Source organism: Cupressus sempervirens, chromosome 7, assembly GCF_028749045.1.
Source record: "Cupressus sempervirens isolate cs-2001-9-10 chromosome 7, ASM2874904v1, whole genome shotgun sequence".
Taxonomy (NCBI): Eukaryota; Viridiplantae; Streptophyta; class Pinopsida; order Cupressales; family Cupressaceae; genus Cupressus; species Cupressus sempervirens.
The window spans coordinates 67,303,264-67,330,127 of NC_143124.1; the positions used below are offsets into that span (position 1 = coordinate 67,303,264).

The 26,864-nt window shown below is 34.4% G+C and overlaps 1 pseudogene; it reads right to left on the bottom strand.

Annotated features, from left to right (window-relative positions):
* Positions 1 to 3,687: 3,687 nt before the first annotated feature.
* Positions 3,688 to 26,864, bottom strand: part of LOC149545516 (uncharacterized protein At2g33490-like) — a 137,010-nt pseudogene continuing 113,833 nt past the window's right edge.

The window sequence follows — 26,864 nt, forward strand, 5'->3', positions numbered from 1 at the left end:
CCTCCTTTGTTGACTCATCCTTCCCCTTTCCTCCATCCTCTCACCATGTGACATGTGTCATTCCTTGATTGGTTGTAAGGAAGCACAATCCATGTGCTCTCCTCTCATGAAATCTAAGCCCTCCATGAGCTTTTTCCCATCCTTGCATCTTAGCCCTCAATCCCTCAAGCCTCTTGCCTATAAATTGGATCCTTCCCCTTTGCAAAATAACACAATCCATGAAGTAAAGTTATAATGCTATTTTGAGAGCCAAATCCATACTAAAGCCATCTATCCACACCAAAAATCCACAATCATCCATTGAAGCCTTTGGAAGCATATTGAGCATACATCCTATCCATTTAGATAAAGCTACTCAACAAGAGAGCTTCTTATTGAGAGAGTCCATTAATGGCTCATATTCTCAATTGAGAGCTCATCTTAGTCTATCTTGAAGTTTATGAATTTTTTTTAGTTTGTAGAAGCTTTATTTAAATTTGGTTTCTATTAGCATACTAACATTGCTCATATACAATATTATTTTAGGAAAGTAGTTTAGAATGGCTAAATGGATTAGTTTTTGGCTGTATGTTATTTTATCTAGGCTATTTTATAAACTATTATTTGTGGCCATCAGCTAAAACAAATCATTATCTATGTTTAGGGAGCAGGCCACCGACCATTCTAGTTTAGTTATCAATATGGTTAAACATTTTAGATTATATAAGAAAATGTGAATCAAAAGAAAAGACAAACATGATATATGAGAATACTCCATTTATATTACCTCTGAAGTTTTAAGAGCACGGTGTTTTAGTAGCAGCTGGTGTTTAGAATATCTCTCACCTTGCGAACCAGAGGAGGGCCCCCTCTCAGGAAACTTGGTGAGATTACTGTATTTTTCTTTGTAAGTAATTCAATATTATCTATTTCTTGTGTTCTTTTTAGATTTGACTATGTATATTTGCATATGCATATACATACATATACATACACATACATACATACATATATATACATATACATATACATATACATATACATATACATATATACATATACATATACATATACATATATACATATACATATACATATACATATACATATACATATACATATACATATACATATACATATACATATACATATACATATACATATACATATACATATACATATACATATACATATATATATATATATATATATATATATATATATATATATATATATATATATATATATATATGTATGTATATGTATATGTATATATATGTATGTATGTATATGTATGTATATGTATGTATATGCATATATATAGATATATAAATATATGTGTATGTGTGTGTGTGTGTGTGTATGTTTGCTAATCGAATCTATACAAAGCTTGTTGATTGATCACAGATTCAATTGTCTGATAGAGTAATTGGTTGTGATAGTCTTATGAAGAAATAATTTGTTATATATCATTATTCTGTCAATACATAAATCTATTACATAATATTGTTTGTTGCATTCTTCCTACTACATCCACCCATGTATTGAACCTTGGTACTCATAATACCATTGCTACATTTCTCCTACTACATCCATTCAGTTATTGAACCATAATACTCACAACTTCCTGTCGCCACTCGTAATACTCTCTGTCACCACTTGCCATACTTCCTGCCACACTCTGTATTTAGAATTAGCCTATAAAAAACAACCTTCTGCTGCCATTAAATGTCCTGTCCCAATCTAAGCAAATTACAAATCTTAATTAAACCAACTTTTAATCAAACAAAAACTCTTCAATAAACATTCATAAAGACATTGTGATTAATTGCTAAGAGGAGTGTGATTAATTATTTAGACGTGTGTTAATAGCATTCATAGCATTCATAAATACATTGTGTTTAATTGTTTAAAGGTGTGAACTTTAGATTATAATCCATTTGCAGAAGTAATCTTAGATGTGTGGTAATTTGGACAATTCAATTTATTAGCAAGTAGTAATTTGCATTCATAAACCTCTTGATTTATTATTTTCACCCCTTGTGCAAATAGCCATTATATCTCTTATGAGTTTATGAATCTTGGATTGACATTTTTAGGGTATTGTTGATTCGATCATATACCATCAAGTTGAACCTCTGTTTTACCCAACATTTTTGGCATCATTGCGGGGGAGAGACATTAAAGGTGTGAAACTATAATAGGCCAAGATAGGAACAGTGAGCCCTTAAGAAGTCTTGATCAATTGTCAACCTTGCTTAGGATAGATAGTACCTCTAGTTTCCACTATAGTAAATCATTTAGGTGCATGAATAGGCTTAGAGATAGTCAAGATAGATTTGTTAAAGAATCTGTAGGTAGTTAAAAAAATTCAAAAACCACAAATAGAGAAAAATCCATCAACTATTGAAACCAAACCAATTAAGAAGTTAAAATCTAGCCATCTTTCCAATCCACCTCTCCTACTACACCTTCTAAAAATTTTGAACAATTTGCAAAATCATACGAAATAAGGTGTAGTGAGCCTCCAAACCTTTTGGGACAACCCTTTAAAACATATTTTACACTGTGTGCAACCAAAGTACTAGAAGAAGTCATGGCTGACAATATCAAAAACAACAATGCAAGAGGAAATAATGCTGAGAACGATAGAAATGTGATTGTTCAACATAACATGACCTTTGAGTTTCCCATTCAACCCCTTGAGGATGATGCCCCTATGAAAAACATCCCTCACTCAACACTTCCCATATTTAGAGGGTCAACTTACAAAGATCTTGATATGTTCCTATTTGAATTTGATGTCCTTTGTAATAGCTATAATTATCAAAGTGATACAGAAAAACTAAAGCTATTTCTAGCTACTTTAAAGGATGTTGCATTACGATGGTTTATGAGTCTTAGGGACATTAGAACATGGAACCAAATGAAAGATGCTTTTCTATCCAAATATTAGGAGTACTGTAAGACCAAGGAAGTATGGGATGAAATCTTTTGCATGACTCAACGAGAAGAAGAGTCAGTTGAAGATTTCTTGGAACATTTTGCCTTTAGTTTATAATGATCACGACGTCTTGATTTAATTTTGGAAACCATCAAGATGCTTTTCTTAAGAGGGATTCACGATGAGACCACGGATGCCTTAAATTTGATTGGAAAAGGTGATATTTCTAAAATGTCCTTTGAAGATATTTGTGATATATGTAGGACCTATTCACAGTCTCATCAATCTATTTGTGAGAATTCAAGTAAGTTTTCCACTATGGGTAATACATCGGTATTTCCAAGCATGAAATTGGTAATTTACTTGAAGATCTTAAAATTGACTTATTGAATCATATGGGCAACCAAATTGACACGTTGTATTCTCATAGGAAACATGAGGAAGCTAAAAAGGCCTTGGCAGTATATTATCCAACTTGTCATAAAAAACATGGACCGGAGGATGCCCTTATAATTGAACTCATGTAGCATCACTTGAGGAAGCTAGTAAGACTTCAACGCTATGACATTTTCCTGAAGAAATGATTCCTATGGAATACACTAAAGAGCCAGTTTACTATATGGCTCCATGATGCTAGTTTTTACCTAGAGGGTTCTCTAGTGAATATTTTTCTGGACCACCTCAGCAATTCTCTTACCAAGGTCCATGGTATGGAGGTTATCAACAACCCCAACCTTATCAATAATGGACCCAAATTCTCCAACCTAGCATGCAACCATGGCATCAAACATGGAGGCCACAACCTTTGTATCCACCTCCACAATAATTGTATCTACCTTCACAATCTTATACACAACCCTATCTTCCACAATAGTCCTTTCCTCCACCACCACTAATAAGCCCTTATCAACAACCTCAACAATTTCTTCCTCCCATATCTCCATCCTCTTCGAATCTACCTTCAAATCCACCACAACTAAGAAAGGAAGACGTCTTTGGTATTCTCTATGCCTATCATACTCAACCTTGTGGAGAACACTTTGTTTCTAAATGTACTACTCAAAAGATTCTGACTACAGGTTATCACTGGCCTACGCTTCATAAGGATTGCAAACGTTATGTCCAACATTGTGACAAATGCCCGCACATGGGTCATCCTACATGATCAAATGAGATGCCACTTCACCCTTAGCTTTCTATTGAACCTTTTAAAAAATGGGGTCTTGATTTCATTGGACCTATCAACCCACCTTCCAAAAAAAAGGAATTTATTCTTGTTTGTATAGATTATATCACAAAGTCGGTTGAGGTGGTAGAACTTAAGCATGCTTGAGATACTGAAGTTGCTAAATTCTTATATTCAAAGATCTTCACTCACTTTGGTGTTCCACATGAGATCACTACTGAGTAAGGACCTCAGTTTGCTTTAGACCTCATTTTTGCATTGATTTAAGAATATGAGATTCGCCACAGAAAATCGTCACCTTATCATCCTCAAGCAAATGGACAAGTCGAGGTAACTAATCAAGAACTAGAGAATATTCTTACTAAAACCATTGCACTTCATAAGTGTGATTGGGCCATATGACTTCCTGAAGTTGTGTGGGCCTATCGTACTACATGGAAGACCACCACTGGTTTGACCCCTTATGAATTAGTTTATGGTAATAAGTTTGTACTTCCTATTGATTTTGAGATTAAGACTCTTTGAACTGCCCTTCAACTCGGATTGAGTCTCTTTGATACTCAAAAGGAATGTCTAACACAACTCCACTCCCTTGATGAGTTATGTCAAGAAGCACTTCTTCATACTAAACCTTTTCAAAATCAATGAGCATTGTGGCATGACAAACACATTCATCAACATTCTTTCCAACTTGGTGATTGGGCACTTCTCTACGACTCTCACTTCTAGGATTTTAAAAGTAAATTTCATACAAGATGGCTTGGACGTTACAAAATTGAGCATGTATATGACAATGGTGCAATTCAGCTTTGCACTGTGGACTTTGAATGTCGCAAGCTCCTCATTAATGGTTATAGATTAAAGCTATGTAAGAAGCCTCTCTTGAAGGAAGCTTTATTTGTGGAGATTGCCAAGGAACTCACCATGGTTCCCTTTGGTCTCCTTCAACAATGATAGAATATATCTATATCATTATATATATTATATATATATATATATATATATATATATATATATATATATATATATATATATATATATATATATATATATATATATATATATATATATATATATATATATATATATATATATATATATATATATATATATATATATATATATATATATATATATATAGATATATAGATATATATATATAAGGAAAAAAAAAGAAGAGAAAATATCCAACAATGAAAAAAAAATCTCTAGCGTTGTTTGCCAAGTACTTGTTGAAAACTAGGTAATCTTGTGACTTGTAGTTGCCAGACTTCCTAGTAGTGGAAACTAGTTCCCCAGTGCTTCTAGGCGACACTTGATTGAAAACCAATTTCTCGACAGTCTAGTGTCATAGATAATTTTTTTTTTAAATATATATTTTTTTAAAGTGAAAAACGAGAGCTCAGAAAATAGACTTCCATCAATTCACTCTAATGGTTGTGACAGGAGGTCTCTTTGTTCCTATCGCCATTCTCTTGGTATCCCTTCCTCTTGACCTTCCTGTCGCTCAGAGCTTTTCGATGGCCTACACTACCATGTGTCTCTCCACTTTGGTGACTGTTTATTTGCAAATCTTTTTACGATGGATTTTATTTACTTCTCACGTGCCTGCTATATCTTTCCTTGCGGTTGGTGGCTCCTTTCTTTCCTTGCTGAGATGATCTCCTTGGATTTGCTGATGACTTCAGATCTTCCTTCTTGGTTGTCACCATGTCAGAAAGTATTCTCTCACCTTATGCTTTATTTTATGTATTTTATTTCTTTGATGATTACTTAGCATGACCGGGACATATCAGCCACTTAATTTGGGGGCAGGGAGGGGGGTGGGGGGTTCTGTACCAGGTAATCATTTCCACAACATTAATTACATGCTCCTTTCCATTATTAAGCATTTGTGAGTTTTGTGCCAGGTCATTTCTTACATGAGTTCTTTCTGTCCTAAAAATTAATTAAGCTTACCTTGCCATTATTACTAATTTTGATGGTATCATCCTCTATGTTGCTAAAATTGTTTCATATTTCCTAACATTTTTGCCATTGCCTTTTGTCTATTTTCTACTATCTTAAACTTTTTCAAACTCTATCACATGTTGTCATGGGGGGAAACATCTTTGCTTTGAACTAGAGTCCTTAGATAAGTTATATGCTGATTAGGAAGCCTTGAAAATTTTTGCTCATGATGGATGGACAAATTTCTTTAAATGCTTGTGTGGATTTGATGCGACCATAGCCACAAAGTTTTATTTCAGATTCTAGGGAACTCATGCTATTATTCAGGGACTACAGTTTCCTATGAATTTACAGAAAATTGCAAAGGTCATCGGTCTACCCCAAATTCGTGACCATTTATTTCCCAATCCATCATCAAGGGTTACCAATTTAAAGCCTTATAAGAAGCAATTTCTCTAGCAAGGTGAGTTAGTTGAGAATGTGCAAGAGCAAGGAGTAACATGAAAATCTATATAGGAGTCGTGGGATGTTGTTGCAAAATATTTGATTCATTATATCTCTTGTGAAGGATGCTACAAGTATGTATTTTCCCACCATTTCTGCCTCATGTTACATTTATGATATGGTATTCTTGTTAATCTTCCATATTACCTATTTTCTCCCTAAAGTGATCCTATTACTAGTATAATCAGGGTCATGTTGATTCCTTGGCTCACCATGGGTTAATTAAGCTCATTATTGACCACAACCTTCGTCTGGCTCAACTGTTTCTAGAATGGGATGCATTTGTGAACCAGACTCGTATAGAAGACCCTCAACCTCCTGCCATTAATAACACCCTTGAAGCTAACCCTTCTAAAAATCAATGTTTGAAACCCTTAATCCTACTAAGAGAAAAAGCCTTGAATCCCAAAAGAAAAGTGAGAAATGAAACCTCAAAGCTTAGCCCTCATCCTATGGTTACATGACAAAAGAAACATACCCCTGATAGGCTGCAGGGATTAGTTGACATAGTAGGAGCTTTCTATGACATGGAAATCTTAGGTTGAAATGAACCTTAGGTAAAGTATTCCCAAATCTTAAGGAGGTTGAGAAGCTAGTAGTGTAGAAATAAAAAACAAAAACAACAAAATGAAGCCCTTACTACTAAGCATCCCATTTCAGAGGAAGAAGAGACACCTGAACAGAGAGATGAGGAAGAAATGGAAGATATTGGGAATCCTACTCAATTGGGTGAAGGAATAGACAAAGAGATTGGGGAAGAAACTAATATGAATATTCAGGTTAATGAAGAAGAGGGCATTATAGAGAATCCTAAATTGAAAAATCACAGGAGGATATTCCTCGAACAATTGAAAATGTATGCTCTATTCCTCAAAGTACTCAACAAGACAAGGATAAAATGGAGGATCTTCCAACCACTAATACTGATGTGGTTCTTTACCAAGATATACAAAATGAGCATCCTCTTCACGAGTCTCCCCTTGTAATGGTCAATAATGATGCACCCCCTATCACTCTTATAGTTCAAGGTGATCTAATTGCTATAGGAATAAGTGGAATTCATGGAGTTCTTGAAATAGAGTAGGGTATGCCACTCTTTTCTAATGCACAATTATGGCAGATTGTCACTCAACTCCAACAATCCAACCAATAGTTACAGTTGCAGTTACAAGCACTTGTTTCTCAGGAAAAGGGAGCCACTGATATAGCTAGAGTTGAAGAGAATACTGAGATATTAAATGTCAAGCCTATTGGATCCAGCCAATCACCTCATTTGCATAAGGACATGCAAAACCTTTAAGATGGGGGGAATGATGGGTGTGCAAACTGCTTTGTTTTTGCATATTCTTTATACATTTTTGTCTTGTCTTAAGCCTATCCTAACTCTTGTTATGTCATTAATTATTAAGAAATATAATGCATTTGATAAAGTCTTAAGGTTTGAAATATTTCTTGAAAGAGTGGATGGTTAATGCATAAAATTGATATATTTTAGTTCATTCTGCTACAAGAACCAAGGATGTGAGAGTATGGAGTCAGCTGTCTAGTTGAAAGTGCAGATTGGAAGCTGTAGTTTTGTTATATTATTTTAGGCAAGTAGTTCTGAATGGCTAAACAAATTTTTTTTGGCCGTATGTTATTTTAGCTAGGTTTTTTTGTAAACTATTATGTGTGGCTAGCTGCCAAAATAAATCATTGTCTATTTTTAGGGAGTAGGCCACTGGCCATTCTAGTTCAGTTATCAATATAGTTAAACATTTTAGATTATATAAGAAAATGTGAATCAAAAGACAAGACAGACATGATATATGAAAATACTCTATTTATATTACCTCTGAAGTTTTAAGAGCATGTTGTTTTAGTAGCAGCTAGTGTTTAGAATATCTCTCACCTTGCGAATTAGAGGAGGGCCCCCTCTCGAGGAACTTGGTGAGATTACTATAGTTTTCTTTGTAAGTTTTTCAGTATTATCGATTTTGATTTCGTGTGTTCTTTTTAGATTTGATTGTGTGCATTTATAAGAAGTTTTCCATATATATATATATATATATATTCTAATCTAATCTATACAAAACTTGTTGATTGATCACATATTCAATTGTTTAATGGAGTAATTGGTTGCAACAATCTTATGAAGAAATTATTTGTTATATATCATTATTATGTTAATACATAAATCTATTACATAATACTGTCTATTGCATTCTTCCTACTGCATCCACCCATGTATTGAACTTTGGTACTCATAATACCATTTGCTACATTCCTCCTACTGCATCCATTCAATTATTGAACCATAATACTCATAATACTCACAACTTCCTGTCGCCATTTGTAATACTCTCTATCACCACTTGCCATACTTCCTATTATACTCTATATTTAGAATCAACCTATTAAAGACAACCTCCTGCTACCATTAAATCTCTTGTCGCAATCTAAGCAGATTACAACTCTTAATTAAACCAACTTTTAATCAGACAAAAACTTTGCAATAAGCATTCATAAAGACATTGTGATTAATTGCTAAGAGGAGTGTGATTAATTATTTAGAGGTGTGTTAATAACATTGATAAATACATTGTGTTTAATTGTTTAAAGGTGTGAACTTTAGATTATAATCCATTTGCAGAAGTCATCTTAGATGTGTGGTAATTTGGACAATTCAATTTATTAGCAAGTAGTAATTTGCATTCATAAACCTCTTGATTTATTATTTTCACCCCTTGTGCAAATAGCCATTATATCTCTCACGAATTTATAAATCCTGGATTGACATTTTTAGGGTATTGTTGATTCGACCATACACCATCAAGTTGAACCTTAGTTTTACCCAATAGAGATCCCAGTAACTAGTGGGGGGTTTAGGAGTGGACAATCTAATGCATTTGAGGGCCAACAATAATAAGTTGTACAAGGTGTTGGATATGAAAAAAACCCAGCAATGTAAATGATATGGAGGAAAGTTTTATTTCTCATCACCACTGAAAAAAAAAATGAGGAGAGTGAATATCATCTCCAAAGACGACTATAATTTTTAAGCGCACACAAGAAAACTAAACTAGATGATTTTGAATCAATGTTTTGAGGAAAATTCCCAATTTTAATTTTTTTTTGACATTTACTTGCAAAGCTTTTAAGAAAACATTGTTGTCAATTTTATAGAAACTTGTCAACAAATTATTGTGTGACTCGCCTAGTGAAGAGGATTTTGAGTTTTGCAAGGACTGGACTTATTTTCAAACTACGATCGTGACATTCCATTTATGTCTCTAAATTTCTTAAACAGGAAATATTTTTAAAAGTATTTACAAGATATTAACAATGCCTTGGACTCTTCAACACCACCTTGAATGCTTAGAGGACTGCTCCAACTCTATAAACCCTATAAATTTCTCTATAATTCAGCTTCTTGCCTCTTCAAACTAGCCAAATGTTCATACTTAAACTCAGACCTGAATTATCAAAGTGCTTATGATTAAAATTATTAAGGATTGATTGTTTGAGATTCAATGATATCACGAACATCAGACACAAACTCATCTCACCAAAGTAGGCATATCATACTTCTTCAATATTTGTATGAATACTTACATGTAAACTATATACTTCACCATTTACATAATACCCTAAGATCTAAAAGGTTATAAATGCATGGTCACACACTATAATTTATATGATTTAATAGGAAACTTTCAAGGAAAAAGAAAACCAAATATATATTCTTGTAAAGCATGCTCACTTCTGATGATTCTCTAAATGTGCCAAAAATATCTGCACTTGATTGTTTTGCTCTAATGCTAGGAAAGGGGATGGGTGTCTAGCGAAGGAGCTTCCTCAAGGAGCTGTATAGTTTTTGAGACTTCTGTAGTCTTTGGCAGCTACAAAAATTGACCCTTTGGACTATTGGGTGGTATAGACAGACTATGAGTTACAAGACCAGAAAGTGGTGGAGGCAATGAAGATGTAGGCTTTGGGATTATTGATCTATGATTTGTATGATTAAATTCTCTTGGCTCTTCTTACATATCAAAGGTGTTGAATGAGTTATATTAGATGTGTTAGAAGACTGTAAGGGCTTTGCTGAATCATTAGGTGGCTTGAGAAGCTCATATAGTGTGGTTTTGTGGGGTGGAGATAGATTAGGAGGTGAGAAATTGGGAGATAATTTTGATGGACCACCACAAGGAGATATTAAGGAATGGAGGATAGGGCCTGATTTGAATGAAGACTCTATACACTTAGATGTCAATGGGTCACTACTAGGTATACTTGACTGATTAGACCACAAGTTGCCTGTCAATGGACCTAAAACAACATGTCGTTTGATTCTCTTAGAATCAGAAGCATATGGAATGTCAAACCTTACCATAGGTATCCTTTCAACTGAAGCTAACACGTGTAATGTGTTTTCTTGAATGCCTGTATTTGGTTCTTTTGGAAGTGGTTGACCTCTTGATATGCCATTTTGACTCAGTACGAAGGTTTCTAGCTAATTGAACAAGATTCAACTCATTCTTTTCTGATCATGTATATTGATTATTGGATTATGATAATGGAGATGTATGCCACAAAGAGCCAACAATCTTAGTTCCACCTGATGTCCTTGATCCCATTGCAAATTTACTTTCTCTACCAGTTGTATTCCCACTTCCACCACCAAATGGAACTAGAAGACCATAAGCGTGCAAATTTATCTATGTTAATGTGCTTGTATATTGTATCTTGTATCTTGTCAATATTGTCAGACTTCATATGCATGGATGGTGCCAAGGGTGCTAATTTACTGCCAACCATTGGATGCCTGGTACTACTAAGTCTATACTCAACCTCTTTGGGTCTTGCCTATGCACACAAACATATCCATTTTACAAATCACTCAAAAAAATCATTCATCTTAAATTTTCTTCTTACTCTAAAAAACAAAATATAACAAGGATTCAATAATAATAGTGTAGATAATAAAGAAAAAAATTAAGATCCTCATGGAAAATTGGAATTGAACTAAAATTTGTCAAAAATAGCCTGCTACTAACACTCTGATTGGTGGACTTTCGAACTGCTAAATTCTAAGAGAATATCAGGAATTTGCAATTTATGGACAACAATGTATTGAATCATGTATGACTATAAGAGAAAGAAGAACATAAACATATAACATGGACATGTATTCTTTGAAATGAAAGCATCTAAGAATGTAAGCAAAAGTAGAACTACTGAAGTGTAACATGCCTCATTATGCACTCTTGATATTGCCAAAGTTAACGAATTTTTTTTTAACTATGAATAATGATATATGATATAATCAAAGTAACAAAGGAATTCCATATTCATGACAGTTCATTTTCAAAGTACAGTATAGTACACAGGTTGACGAAGAAAAGTATCCTAAACTGCACACCACTATATGAAAATTATGTATGTTATCCCACAAGGACTTCAGCACTAGAATAATTACTTTTGAATTTTACTAAAAATGAATAGGGCATAACATTTATACAGAAAATAGATACCAAAATTTCATTAAAATATAGCATATGCCTTGTTGTCTGTGTTGACTATGAATGTTCATTTGCTTTGCTCTGTAAGATGACATGTTAAATCTAAAAAAAAATGTTTCTAGAACTATGCATTCTACTTGGCATTTGCTAATAACAATAGTTATAAGAAATATATATATTTTTCACTGTTCTATGAAATTCTACATAAATATCCTTAGTATTTTGTCATTCTTCATTTCCAAGTTGGATCAGATAGATTGTTAAAGATGTGACTCCATGTCTAAGCTTTTTCTTGAAGACTAGACTCCCAAACATCGATCTAAAGACAATTTGTCTACATGGTCAATCTATAATGTAACATCCTCACATAATTTTATAAATTTAAGTCAATAAAATTTGAAGTTCATGATGCAAACTAGAAAATAGTAAGATCTCTATCTCGCAATACTAAACTTTGTATAAATATTCTTTAGTATTTTGTCATTCTTCCCTTTCCAAGATGAATGAGATAGATTGATACAGATGTGAATCCATGTCTAAAATTTTAGTTGATGACTAGACTCCCAAGCATGGAACTAAATACAAAAAAATTGTCTATAGTGTGAATCTATAATGCAGCATCCTTACATAATTCTATAAATTTATGCCAATAAAATTTATAGCTCGTGAAGCAAACTAGAAAATAATAAAATGATCATGTGTTGGAAATATTCAAGATATGACAGGTTACTAAGAGGGGAGCGGTGAATCAGCAACTTCAAAAAATTTAAAACAATTCAGCACTTTAACTATATATACTATTCACCATTCATTCATCTAATCTACTGCATGCAATAGTTCTAAAACATAAAACAATCATTACACAAGTGAACATGATAATTTGGTGACCCAAAAACCTTCCAAATAGAAAGTAAAATTGGGGTGGGGATGATACCCACAAAACTTCAATACTACAGTATAAAGTTGGCCTGTTAAGACTTACATTGACCACTTCTAGTGATCTGTCCTGTTAGGAGCACAAAGGACTACTAGGTCCACCTTATTAGAGGATTTACAAACACACAATGAAGTATGCACTCAATTAAGAGATTTAAAAAAGACTGTTAAGTCTACCTTGTTAAAGGATTTAGAGACTGGTTCACCTGTTAGGATGAAACAATAGATTTGACTTACAACTTGATTGTTGATTAGATCCTTGAAGTACTAATCACCTCTTGTGATTGATGAATATTTATTGTTCCTTGTTGACCTTGCTGAGTATTTTGCTCTGCTACTGATTTGCATTCACTCTTCTAAAAATAGTACATGTCTATTCCTTGATACTCTCATCCATACATTGTAAATGATATAATACATTACATACATATCATTCCAATAATTATAATTGTAAGGTTGGCTAAAACACAAGTGAACAAAACATTACTGAGTCGGCCCAATAGTAAATAACTCGGGTTCATTGAATTGCCTCGGTAACCTTCTAATACTCGACATCCATTGCATTACTTAGCATCATCATGCACTCAGTAGAAGTGAAGGCTCGATCCATACTAATCACTCAATGTAGTTTTGAACTCGGTGACCACTGGTGACTCGGTAGATGTAGTGTTACTCGGTAGATACTACACGCTGAGTTTACCTTGCTTTACTCGGTAAACATTATAACTTCCAATGCTCAGTTTACGCTAAATTCCCATGACACAGTCTAACTACTCGGTAGACACTAAGATGCTCGGTAGATACTGAGATGCTCGGTGGATACTGTGAAGCTCGGTGTAAACTGTTGAACACTTCTAAGCTTAGTGAGTGTAGGAAACTGAGTGTTGAGCTCTGTAGCTATACTGATATAGATAAGTGTTGTCACCAATGGAAATAATAACTTAATGCCAACAATCTCCCCCTTTGGCATTAGTGAAAAAACACTTATAAGCCAAAACATATGTACATAACCTGACTCATTGAAATTTCATTTTTCAAATTTGATCTTTGTAGAACTGTTGCATATACATTTCTACATGTATCTTCTTGATGACTTATAATGTATATACAAAGATACTTATGTACACATGCTAACTCTATTGAGTGCTAACTCCCCCTTTAACTTATACTGATAACTCTCCCCATTTATTATGCTGGATCTCTCCCCCTTTTTGACAATAATGCCAAAGGACTATATATATAGTTTATATGGTTACACCAAAGTAAGATAGAAAATCTTGATGTACCCTAAGGATGGTGGCAAAAGTATTATCCCAAGTCTGCTGCAAAATTTGACAAGTGGAGAGAGCAATTTGAACTTTTGCTGATAATTGGATCATGTGATCAACCACTGAGAAGTTGTGATCTTGGACCAATGTTTTGCAATGAGCAATATGTTTCTGCATTGTATCCATGATAGGAAGGATCATGTTCTGGATGTCTAATAGTGTAGACTAGATCCTTGCTTCCTCTCTTAATAGTTCTGCCTACACATCTGCCAAATATCTAATTTTGGTGTGATGGGAGATTATGGAGGAGGAGTCCACCTTTAGCTTGGATGTACTTGATTGCATATCAGTGTCAATCTTATTTAGCTTCTCCTTTATTTCTTTAGTAAAACTACAAACATCATAAAGTTTGGCAAAAAGTGATGCTGCATTATTAAAAGAATTTTCAAAATTACCAAAAAGTGTGGACAATTCAACTTTCTTGATTGCCATCTGTTGAGCAATATGCTCTAGCACCTTGTCATCAAATTTCCTTTCAGCCTTTTCAATTAGTTTCTCTTCTCCGAAAGGATCTTCATTAAATTTATATACTACCTCTTCTAATTGAATCAAAATGTCTTGAGTGGAATCTACTTCAACACCTATAGCTTCTGTAATTATATCCTTGGCATTCTTAATTATTCTATGCTCCTTATCCCTTTTAGACCTTAACTACTTCTGCGTAGCTTTCTTCTCTATGAGTTGACTGGCTAACCTCATCTCTTCAATGGTAGTAGTGTCAAAGTCAATCTTTGGTATTACTATCTTTGTGTCTAAGTCAATGTCTTCTTCAATTTCCTTTCCAATGATTAGAAGTTTTAATGGATGCTTTTGTTTGACTTCTGTGATTACTAGTTTGACCTTTGGAACATACACAATAGTAGAGATAGAAGGGCAAGTAGTGAAAAATAGGATAGGACTCAAGGATTGAATGCCAATAGAAGTACTAACTAGATCAAAGACTGAAACACTTCCCAAAAATGGTGTCACACTCGGTAGAGTACCCATAGCAATATCTGAACTGATTGGAGTTGAAGTGGATACATATAATGTTGACGAAAACAAAATTGTAGAACTTACTAGAATTGATGAAGACAAAATTGTAGAACTTATTGTTGCACTAACTGATGGTAAAGGAGCTAAGGAAGCTAACTCGGTAGCTGAAGAAGTGACAAGCAACTCGGCAGATAAAGTGCTTGGCACTTCTGTTTCAAATACCTGGAGCTAGGAGGTGGCTGGTAAAGATTGAGCAATCTATGTGGCTGTTGTGCTCACAATTTCACTTGTAGAAGTTGTCTCCATAGTAGATTTAATAGTCTTTGGTGGAGATTGAGGAAGGGATGCAATAACTACTACTGCAATTCTTTCTGGGTCATCTTCATCTTTTTCTTCCTCCTTGTCTTCTTCCTCTTTTTCTTTCATTAGTGCATGCAACTCTCTTGGTGTAACTGTGATAGATGGAGTGTTATCAAAATCATCATTGCCACTGTTATCATCATCCTTAATTTCAACAAGATCATCTGATGGCTTCCTGAGATGATATGCATTATTCTAGACATCTATAGCATTTTTGACAACTAATTCAATGTCTTTTAATAATATATGCCAAGTATTGAATCTCATATTCATTCTTCCTTCATGATCTTTCAATGCCTTTTTGACTTTTGCATCTATTAGACTAGGTACTAATTCCTTCATTTTTTGCTCAAATATATCTTTGACAATTTGTACCATGTTCTCCCATCTAATTTTTATTTTTTCAAGAAGTACTATTGGAATTTGAGATGCAAATTGATCAAGAGAGAATTTCCAAGTTCCTAACTTTTCCATTACTAAGTATTTAATCTCCTTTTGCTCTGTAGGAGTCCAAGTTTCATATTTGAGAGCTTTAAAATTGTTGATGCCTGCTCCAATCCTTAATTATTTTAGCCTTTCCTCAAATGTGAGTGGAGGCCTGACAAGTACACTTTCCTTCTTACCTTTCCTGGTTCTCCTTGTGAATATTGTAGTTGGTTGCTTCTGAGCTTTGCTGATAAACACCTTTCCTTTCTTCTTTGGCGGTTCCTCTTCTTTTTCATATTCATGTTCTTCTCTTTCTTTGCCTTCTTCTTCTTCTTCTTCATCCTCTCCTTTACCTTCAGTAAGCATTAGAGGGCCAGGCGCAGTTTTCAATTTTTCTATCTTCATTTTGCCTTTGCTTATAGCCTGGGGTAGCTTGATTTCAAGCTCAATTCTAGCCTTTGCTTAATCATTAGTGCCAAAGATAGGAGCTTAGGATCTACAGGATCATTCACTAGTGCTTCAATAATATCCCTGGTTTCGTCAATATTGATCTCATAAGGAATAGGTTTCACCCATGCAACTTGGGGTCTGACTGCCTGAATGTATACTTTATCACAGTCAACCATGAAGCATACATCATCTTTGTAGTCTTCAACCAATTTTGGTGGAATTCAAAACCTGTTATTCATTCTCTCCTTGAAATTTTCAAAATAATTATCCATAACCTTCTCAAAGTTTTCACCCATCTCAGCAATAAACTCATTAATTTGATATAAAATTGGGGTGTCTTTTCTCCATACAACTGAGCCCTTTGATGGAAAGAATTTTTTAACATAGAAAAATAAACAAGTTAACAGGGAGCCAAATTTACAGGGATTATTCTTTGAGGTCCTTATGCTATCCATGTTCTTGTTCAATTGTTTCAATAATAAATCTGCTTAATCATACTCCAGATTCTTCTTAACTATCTTGTATGCTAAGTCCATAGCCTCACACGACACATTATTCACTATGCTGGAGCTGTATATCTTATGTGCAATGATATGAATACCAAACCTAAGTTCTATGTCAGATACATTGGTAATCCTCAGTCCTCTGCCATCCCACTTGACTAGGGTTTTCTTTTGTAACTCATCCCAACCTAGGGTTTTCGTAACCTTAACTTTTTTGAGCATAGGGAGACCCATGATTTTGTGAATCATCTTCTTTGTTATTACGACAAGCTGCTCTAACCATAACTGACCATTGTGTACATGGCTCAAAATATACCTAATCCACTTAATTTGGAAGTTTCTTGGAAAATGCAAGATATGGTCAAGCCTTTCTCTCCTAAGTGCTTAGAAGTTTCTTGGCAAATGTAGGATATGGTCAAGCCTTTCTCTCCTAAGTGCTTATGCTTAGGTTTTAGGGTTCCATCAGCACATAGTTCTCTCAGGGCATTCTCCATTTCTAATATTCCTATTTCTTGAATAGTGCATTTGAAATGAGTACGAATGTCATTTATGAGGAGTACCTTTGGTGGAATTTGGGATTGAGCTCCATTAGGGTCAAGTGACTCTTCAAAGGCCAGAACAATTTTGAAGTTAGGTGCTTTCCATTCTACACCCTTTACCAACATCTCCGAACCCTTCTTTTCCTTGTTGTTGTTGCTACTCCCAGATGCCATTACTGCTCGATAGGTGTAAGATTTTTTTTTTGGACCAAATTCTTCACTAGAAAATCGCTTGAAATTGCTTGAGTGCACCTGGAAATCTCTTAGCTCTGAAATTGTGATGAAGAATGAAATCAAATTCTACCTTTTTTGACAAAAATTTTGCCATTAATGCTTGATATGAAAGTAGCTGAGATGACATAGTGCTTGACAAGCTATCATTCATTCACTTGCTCGGTAGAAGCTTGCAACTCGATGATCGAACAAAACTTTTGTTACTCCTTGATAGATGCAACTTGGTGAAAGATACACTTTCTTTGATCCTTGTGTATCTAAAATACTGATTTGATCATTTTGCTTTCTTTCATTTGGAACTACTTGAGATATCACTTGAAGATGTAGTTCCATATCCTTTTTTATGAATCTAATTGGAAATGGAGTCACCCACTTCTTGAGTGGCATTGCCATCATTTGAACTGTTTTGCTCGGTAGATTTAGGAATCCACTATTGTCTCATTTACTTCTGAATGTTATCAGCTTTAGCTTTCTATTCATCTTCAACTCTTCCTATATTCATGCAATTCTTGGCTATATAATCGAGTTTAGTGCATGTATGGCATCTTACTGTTGTATCTCTTTTTTCTCAAATGATGCCTTGAGTAGTCTTTACCAATGTGTCCATATTCTCCACAATAATGATATCTACGCCATGTGTTGTAATCCCATCCAAATATTGCCTTAACAAGTTGTTCAACTAGATTGAATGATTTGGATCTGCATTGGAATGCCTTGTGACCATGCTTCTTGTATTTGTGACAATTACCTTCAAATTTTGGTCATTCATTGGCTTTGTGACCATGTTGATTGCAGTTGTAACATTTTCTATTGAATTTTCCTTTTCCATTGCTCCAACATTTGTTTGATGTATGACCTATTTTTCCATAATGATTGCATGAGGGTTTTGAATTTTTTTTGCATCTTGCTTGGAAGATTCACCTTGTTCTTCATTGTATGCAAGTCCTGCTTTATCTTTTTGCTCATGAAGATTTTGCTTATTTTGTTGAATCAGTTGATTCATGTCTTCTTGTCATTTCATCATTCTTTCATTGCTTTTATTTTTAGCATTTAGGTCACCTTTTAATTTTTCAACAATTTTCTTTTCGCATCTTAGTTCTCTCAATATTCTTTCATTAAGTTCCCTTTCACTATTTAGATCACTTCTTATTCTTTCATTCTGTGCTTTGAGAATCCTGATTTCTTCATTTGCTCCAAAGATTTGATCCATGAGGTCTTCATGCTGATTGGATTGATTATTTCTTGCCTCCAAGTCTTCATTTGCCTTGTTTCTCTGTTCCAAAACTTCACATAGCCTGATTGATTGGATTTCTTGTTCTCTTTTAAGTTTTTTTACTTCTTCCTGCAGAGAGCCATTCTTTGCTAGGAGTTCTTTGATTGCCTAATTAGCTTCATCTGAATTTCTTGATGGTAAAAGGTTTTCAATATTTTCTTCAACATATTGATGGTCATTCATTTTTCTTGCAAGTTACTTCCTTCTTTTCAGGGATTGGGAAAGATGCTCTTTTTCTTCTTTGAGTTGAGCCATGGCCATTTCCGATCTAGCTTTTCATTTTCAATAGCTTTGCCAAGTCTAAATATCTCCATTGACCTTGATCTTTGCTCAAGCTATCAAACTTTATCTTGAGAACCACAAGAGCTCTGATACCAATTGTTGGAAATATTCAAGATATGCCAAGGTACTGAGAGGGGAGGGGTGAATCAGTAACTTCAAAAACTTTAAAACAATTCAGCACTTTAACCATATATACTATTCACCATTCATTCATATAAACTACTGCATGCATTAGTTCTGAAACATAAAACAATCATTACACAAGTGAACATGATAATTTGGACTGAGGTGGGGATGATACCCACAAAACTTCAATACTATAGTATAAAGTTGACCTGTTAAGGCTTACAATGACCACTTCTGGTGATCTGCTATGTTAGGAGCACAAAGGACTGCTAGGTCCACCTTGTTAGAGGATTTACAAACATATAATGAAGTATGCACTCGATTAAGAGATTTTTAAAAAATGGTTAAGTCTACCTTGTTAAAGGATTTAGAGACTGGTTCACCCATTAGGATGAAATAATAGATTTGACTTACAACTTGATTGCTGATTAGATCCTTGAAGTACAGATCACCTCTTATGATTGATGAATCTTTACTAGTCCTTGTTGACCTTGCTGAGTATTTTGCTTTGCTGCTGATTCACATTCACTCTTCTCAAAATATTACATGTTTATTCCTTGAAACTCTCATCCATAAATTGTAAATGATATAATACATTACATACATATCATTCCAATAATTATAATTGCAAGATCGGCTAAAACACAAGTGAACAAAATATTACTGAGTTGGCCCAATAGTAAATAAATCGAGTTCACTGAACTGACTCAGTGACCTTCTGATACTCAACATCCATTGCATTACTTGGCATCATCATGTACTTGGTAGAAGTGAAGGCTTGGTCCATACTAATCACTCGACATAGTTCTGAACTCGGTGACCACTGGTGACTTGGTAGATGTAGTGTTACTCGGTAGATACTGCATGCTGAGTTTACCTTGCTTTACTCAGTAAACATTATAACTTCCAATTCTTGATTTACACTAAAGTCCCATGACACAATCTAACTACTCGATAGACACCAAGATGCTCAGTGGCTACTGTGAAGCTCGGTGTAAACTATTGAACACTTCTAAGTTCGGTGAGTGTAGGAAACTCAATGCTGAGCTTAGTAGCTATACTGATATAGATAAGTGTTTTCACTAATGGAAATAATAACTTAATGCCAACACCATGTCCATGCTTGGAATTCATGATAATCACAGTTTCAACAGTAAAGACCAAATGAAGAACTCACCTTTAAACTACTACCCAAACAAATTTGAATTATCAATTGAATAGAAAATTAATCTTAAGCTAAACCTTTTATTGTCTTAATTTATATTTTACAGTATCCTCCTTCTAAGTAAGGGAGTGCTTAAATGCCTTTGATTGGACAGGTTCAACTTGTAGAGATGAATGCAAAGAAGATGACTCAAATTTGTCTACCACAAAATATGATTGCTATATAAAAGTAACATTAGAATCGAATCTAGTATATGATAACCAACATACAAACAAAAGCATTCTTTCGATAATTATATTTGACATTAAGACAATTAACAAAAAAGACATTGATATCAAGCATACAAATGAAAATAACCATTAATGCAGATACATTAAGTCAAAGATTTGCCAACATAAAATCCAAATGTTCCAACTAAATAAGTTAGTGCTTTCTAGTGAAAGTATTTTGAACAGAAAATAACTATTAAACTATAACTATCTTTTAAGAATATTCTACAAAGCTATGATGAGTGTAAATCTCACTTTATCTTTAGTTGAAATATGATAACATCTTAAAATCCATACAAAAATAATCTCATGGCTTACTTTCATAGGATAAACATGTTCATATAGGAATAAAGTAAGGATTTATAGTAGACCCCTTTTTTATGTTTAAAAAGAAAAACAAATGAAATGTACCTCCATTGAATTATCAGAACTAGTGGTAGATTCATCATATTCTGGATAGAATTCAAAACTCACTTCTATATCATCTTCCTCTAGCTCATTAATTTGATATTCAACATGTTGCTCCTTAGCAATCTTCTTTACATGAGGTTCACGTGCCTCAAGAGTAGCAAACCCCTTTTTATATAAATGCAATTGTTCCATCAAGAAAAGGAAAGAATTGGTGAGAAAGGTACCACAGATTGATTTCTTGAAACTTAAAAAGATAGAGTGAGGGAAGGGTGCAAGCATTGCAGTTATAAACCTAAGCAGTATATTGATGTGTAGCTTGAGTTAAAAGATTGCGAGATTGCGCTTGCTTCAAAGACTTCAACTGAAAAATAAGGAGTGTCACCTCATTCTCATAGTCCTCTTTAGTTGACTGCAAATGTTTAGAGGTAAATATTTCTCCTTTACCAGTCTTAGATTTTCCATTTGCTTTCTCTGCTTGCATATGCTCGTATGCTTGTCTGAAATTAATAATAAACTCATAATAATATATTTCTCTAATAGTACCAATTTCTTGGCATTATGATTATTTTTCTCATTAGTCACAAAACTTACTCAATTTTGTATGCTTACTAAGCATCAAGTGGTTACCTTGTAAACTTAGCAGTTTCGCAGCTTACACCGAGAAAATAGTGGCTACTGATCAAATACAGACAATGTGAAGTCTAGCAGTGTCTACCAAGCTTCTCAGTATCTACCATGCTTCACAGTGTCTACCGAGCAGATAGTTTTTGTCATGAATTTTTAGTGCAAACCAAGCGATGAAAGATTCGGTGTTTATCGAATGAAGCAAGGTAAACTTAGTCTATAGTATCTACCGAGTGACACTACATCTACTAAGTCACCAGTGGTTACCAAGTTCAAAACTACATCGAGTGATTAGTATGGACCAAACCTTCACTTCTACTAAGTGTATGACGATGTCAAGTAATGCAATGGATGCCAAGTATCAGAAGGTCACCGAGTCAGTTTAGTGAACCTGAGTTATTTACTATTGGGCTGACTCTATAATGTATTTAATTACTTGTATTTTGGCTGACCTTGTAATTTTGTAAGTTTGAAAGGTATATATGTAAGATGTATTGTAAGATATCATGTATGAATTTGTATGTATGACGCATGGAATGAGAAGGAATTGCGAAGTAATGAGAAGTATATGTGAAAGATCATCAGCAGTAGTTCAAGGAACATAGCAAGGTCAATTCAGAGACTGAAAAGTTATATCCATCACATGAGGTGATCAGTGCATGAAGGATCTTATCAATCAGTTGCAAGTAGATCCACTACTTCATCCTAACAGGTGAATCAAATTTTCTAAATCCTCTAACAAGGTAGACTTAACAATCTTTGTACAAATCTCTTAATAGAGTGCATACTTCATTGTATGTTTGCAAATCATCTAACAAGGTGGACCTAGCAGTCCTTTGTGCTCCTAATAGAGAAGATCACCAAAAGTGGTCAATGTAAGCCTTAATAGGCCAATTTTATACTACAGTATTGAAGTTTTGTGGGTATCATCCCCACCCCATTTTTACTTTCTATTTGGAAGGTTTTTGGGTCACCAAAATATTGTGTTCTCTTGTGTAATGATTGTTTTATGTTTCAAAACTAATGCATGCAGTAGCATAGATGGATGTGTGGTAAATTAATAAAAAAATTTAAGGTTACTAATTCACCCCTCCCCTCTCAGTAACCTATAATATCTTGAATATTTCCAACAATTGGTATCAAAGATCTTGTGGTTCTCAGGATAAAGTTTGACAGCTTGAGCAAAGATCTAAAGGACAAATGAAGATATTCAAACTTGACAAGGCAATTGAAAATGAAAAGCTAGATCTAGAGATGGCCATGGCTCAACTCAAAGAAGCAAAGGAGCATCTTTCCCAATCCCTGAAAAGAAGGAAGGAACTTGCAAGACAAATGAATGACCATTAGTATGTTGAAGAAAAGATTGAAGACCTTTTACCATCAAGCAGCTCAAATGAAGCTAATGAGGCAATCAAGGAACTCCTAGCAAAGAATTGCTCTCTACAAGAAGAAGTGAGAAAACTTAAAAGAGAACAAGAAATCCAATCAATCAGGCTATGTGAAATTTTGGAACAAAGAAACAAGGCAAATGAAGACTTGGAGGCAAGAAACAATCAATCCAATCAGCATGAAGACCTCATTGATCAAATCTTTGGAGCAAATGAAGAAATCAAGTTTCTCAAAGCACAGAATGAAAGAATAAGAAATGATCTAAATTATGAAAGGGAAATTAATGAAAGAATAGTAAGAGAATTGAGATGTGAAAAGAAAATTATTTGAAAATTAAAGAGTGACCTAAATACTGAAAAATAAATCAATGAAATAATGATGAAGTCACAAGAAGACATGAATCTATTGATTCAACAAAATGAGTAGAATCTTCATAGATAAAAAGGTAATGTAGGACTTGGATATAATGAAGAAGGTGAATCTTCCAAACAAGGTGCCCAAAGGAATCAAAAATCCTCATGCAATCATTGTGGAAAAATTGGTCATACATCAAACAAATGTTCGAGCAATGGAAAAGTAAAATTCAATAGAAAATGCTACAACTACAATCAGCATTGTCACAAGGCCAATGAATGCAAGGAAAAACCAAAATTTGAAGGGAAATGTCACAAATGCAAGAAGCATGGGCACAAGGCATTCCAATGTAGATCCAAATCATTCAATCTATATGAACAACTTGTTAAAGCAATATTTGGATAGGACTAAAATACTTGGTGCAGATGTCATTATTGTGGAGAATATGGACACATTTTGCAAAGACTGCTCAACGCATCACTTGAGAAAAAAAGATACAACAATTAGATATTATACATGCACTGAACTCAGTCATATAGCCAAGAATTGCATGAATATTGGAATAATAGAAGATGAAAAGAAAGCTAAAGCTGATGACATTCAGAAGTAGATGAGACAATATGGATTCCTAAATCTACCAAGAATAACAGTTCAAATGATGGTCGTGTCACTTAAGAAGCGAGTGACTCCACCATTTCCAATTAGATTCATGAAGAAGGATCTGGAACTGTATCATCAAGCTATATCTAGAGTAGTTCCAAATGAGGAATGCAAAATGATCCAATCAGTATTGCAGATACATTAGGATCACAGAAAGGTTATCTTTCACCGAGTGCATTAGACTCTACCAAGGAAAAGTGATTAAAGACCTTACCAAGCAAGGTCAAGAATAAAAGGAATTTTGTTTGTCTACTGAGTTGATACTCTTGCCGAGTTAGTGGATGACAGTTTGTCATGCACTATGACAACATGGTACCTAGCATTAATGGCAAACTTTTCATCAAAATTAGCAGAATTCAACTTCATTTTTCATCGTATCCTTAGAGCAAAGAGATTTCTAGGTGCATTCAAGTGACTTCAAGCAATTTTGAGTGAATTTGTAGTTAATGAATTTGTTCAAAAATTTCCATCACTTACCAAGTAGCAATGGCTTCTGCAAGCACAAGCACTAGCAAGGTGAAATGAGGATCATAAATGTTAGTCAAGGGCATAGAATGGAAAGCACCAAACTTCAAGTTGGTTCTTGCAATAACAGAGGCACTCGACCCTAATGGCGCACAGTAAAAAATTCCACCAAAGGTAATTCTAATCAATGATATCTAAACTCATTTCAAATGTTCAATTTAAGAAATAGGAACCCTAAAATGGATAGTGTGTTAGAATAAATGTGTGTTGATGGCTCACTGAAACCCGAGCATAAACATTTGGAAACAAAAGGGTTGACCCACATATCTCATTTGCCAAGAAGCTTTCAAATAAAATGGATTAGGTATATTCTCAGCCATATTCACAATGGTTAGTTATGGTTGGAACAACCCGTATTAATCACCAAGAAGATGATTCACAAGATTACTAGACTTCCCATTCTCAGCAAAGCCAAAACTACGAAAACCCTAGGTCGGGATGAACTACAGAAGAAAACCCTAACCGAGTGGGATGACAAAGGCTTAAAGATTAGCACCATTACCGATGTAGAACTAAGATATGGAATTCATGTAATTTCTAACAAGATTTATAGTTCCAATCATTTGAACAGTGTGTTATGTGAGGTCGTAGACTTGGCATTTAAGGTTGTGAAGAAGAATTTGGAATATGACCTGTCTGAGCTATTGCTAAGGCAACTGAACAAGAACATGGACAGTGTCAGATCGTCCAAGAATAACCCCTATAAATTTGGATCATTGTTGAAATGTTTATTCTTCTATGCACAAAAATTCTTTCCCTCCAAAGGTTCTGTTGTATGGAGAAAGGATGTCCCCATTCTATATCAGATTAATGAGTTTATAACAGAAATGTGTGTAAATTTTGATAGTATAATGGATAACTATTTTTAAGACTTCAAGGAAAGGATGAAAAATAGGTTTAGGATTCCTCCTTAACTTGTTGAAGATTACAAAGATGATGTGTGTTTCATGGTAGACTACAACATAGTATACATTCAAGCAATTAGGCCCCGAGTTGCATGGGTGAAACCTCTACCTTATGAGGTAAACATTGATGAAACCAGGGATATTATTGAAGCATCGGTGAATGAGTTAGTAGATCTAAAGCAACCAATTTTTGGTACCTATGATGAGGTAAAAGCTTGAATAGAATTAGAGATTAAACTTCCCCAAGCAATTAGCAAAGGTAAAAGAAAGATTGCTAAGATGAAAACTGCTACCGAGCCTTTAATGATTACTAAGGGAAAAGGTGAGGACGATGAAGAGGAGAAAGAACTAGAAGATGAAGATGAATCTGAGAAAGAGGCAGAGCCAGTCAAGAAGAAGGGCAAGGTAATCATTACCAAGCCACCCAAAGCCTCCATAACTATTTTCACCAGGAGAGGCGAAGGTAAAAATAAAGATGAAGTAGTATTTAATAAGCCCCAACTTACCTTCCAAGAAAGATTGAAACAAATGGAAGAGGGAGATGGCATCACAAATTTCAAAGCTTTAAAATTTGAAACTAGAACTGATGCAAAGAAGATGTAGATTGAGGAACTGGTACTTACCAAGATGGGAAAATGGAATTACTCCCTAAACCAGATTGCCCCTAAAATATTCAAAGAGTTGTTGATAAGATTACAACCAAGGTGGGAGTTAGCCACCCAAACAACTAAGGACATATATGAGCAATCCTTGAAGAATCTTCTACCAAGTCTTACTGAGGCAAAAATAAAGGTAGCAATGAAGAACAAAGAAGGATGAATGATGATTAGATTCCATACATGTTTGATTTTAATCAAAGATATTGAACATGTTGTTAATGATGCAACAAAAATGTGGAAGGGCATCTATCATCTACATAAGTCCAGTGATGATCCTGTAGAAATCAAGGATGATGAAAGTGACCAAGAGGATGAGGGAGATGATAATACTCCCTCGGTCATAGTAACTAATGAAGATATGCAAGAATTGATGAAGGAGAAGGAAGAAGAGGAGAAGGAGGAAGAAA